The sequence below is a fragment of the Papio anubis genome, chromosome 17 (assembly GCF_008728515.1).
Source record: "Papio anubis isolate 15944 chromosome 17, Panubis1.0, whole genome shotgun sequence".
Lineage (NCBI taxonomy): Eukaryota > Metazoa > Chordata > Mammalia > Primates > Cercopithecidae > Papio > Papio anubis.
The window spans coordinates 49838823-49840333 of NC_044992.1; the positions used below are offsets into that span (position 1 = coordinate 49838823).

The 1511-nt window shown below is 47.4% G+C and overlaps 1 pseudogene; it reads left to right on the forward strand.

The window, feature by feature from the left end:
* Window positions 1-572: 572 nt before the first annotated feature.
* LOC101009966 lies at window positions 573-1154 on the forward strand (annotated as a pseudogene).
* The last annotated feature ends 357 nt before the right edge of the window (window positions 1155-1511 follow it).

A 1511-nucleotide genomic window follows, 5' to 3' on the forward strand; every position in this document is an offset into this window, starting at 1 on the left:
CTTGGCCAACATAGTGAAACCCCATCTCTACTAAAAATACAAAAATTAGCCAGCCGGGGACGGTGGCGGGCGCCTGTAATCCCAGCTACTCGGGAGAGTGAGGCAGGAGAATGGCGTGAACCCGGGAGGCAGAGCTTGCAGTGAGCCGAGATCGCGCCACTGCACTCCAGCCTGGGGGACAGAGCGAGACTCCATCTCAAAAAAAAAAAAAAAAAAAAAACCAACCCAGAACCACAGCCTAATTTGTAACCCCACAGAGATGACTCTGGCACTAGTGAACAATGCTGCTGTGATTTATGCGAAACCTCAATTGGCCACATTTTGTTACTATGCCAAAGGTGAGCTGGTTCCTCCACCCCTGTTGAGATCCCTAGAGCTATCCAAAGCCTGGGGGAAAAAAATAAGTCACTAGTGCTCAAACTGGTAGCTTCAAACCGCTCACAGTTAAGTGCTGAATGATTTCGTGGCCATTGAGGTGTGAATGTGGTTTTATGTTTGGAGAGATCACAGGCAAGTGTGGCATGATTGGCTGTAATATCTGAAGAACAAGACTAGCGAACAATACAGTCAGGATGGCTAAGGGTGACCCCAAGAAACCAAAGGGCAAGATGTCTGATTATGCCTTCTTTGTGTAGACATGAAGAGAAGAACATAAGAAGAAAAACCCAAAGGTCCCTGTCAATTTTGCAGAATTTTCCAAGAAGTGCTCTGAGAGGTGGAAGACAATGTCCGAGAAAGAGAAATCTAAATTCGATGAACAGGCAAAGGCGGATAAAGTGCGCTATGATCGGGAAATGAAGGATTATGGACCAGCTAAGGGAGGCAAGAAGAAGAAGGATCCTAATGCTCCCAAAAGGCCACCATCTGGATTCTTCCTGTTCTGTTCAGAATTCTGCCCCAACATCAAATCCACAAACCCCAGCATCTCTATTGGAGACGTGGCAAAAAAGCTGGGTGAGATGTGGAAGAACTTAAATGACAGTGAAAAGCAGCCTTATATCACTCAGGCGGCAAAGCTGAAGGAAAAGTATGAGAAGGATGTTGCTGTCTACAAGTCGAAAGGAAAGTCTGATGGCACAAAGGGTCCTGCTAAAGTCGCCGGGAAAAAGGTGGAAGAGGAAGATGAAGATGAGGAGTTCCCTATTCTACACTAGGTGCTGACTTTTTGGTATGTTTATCTCCTTCACAAAACCATATGACTTTGGTTTGCTATCTCTATTTTCCGAGCTTAAAACAGTATGCAAGGCCAGGCGTGGTGGCTCACACCTGTAATCCCAGCACTTTAGGAGGCCGAGGCAGGTGGATCACCTGAGGTCGGGAGTTTGAGACCAGCCTGGCCAACATGGAGAAACCCTGTCTCTACTAGAGATACAAAATTAACTGGGCATGGGTGGCGCATGCCTGTAGTCTCAGCTACTCTGGAGGCTGAGGGGCAGGAGAACTGTTTCTGAACCTGGAAGGTGAGGTTGCAGGAACCTAGACGCACTCATTGCACTGCTCTGGGCAACAAT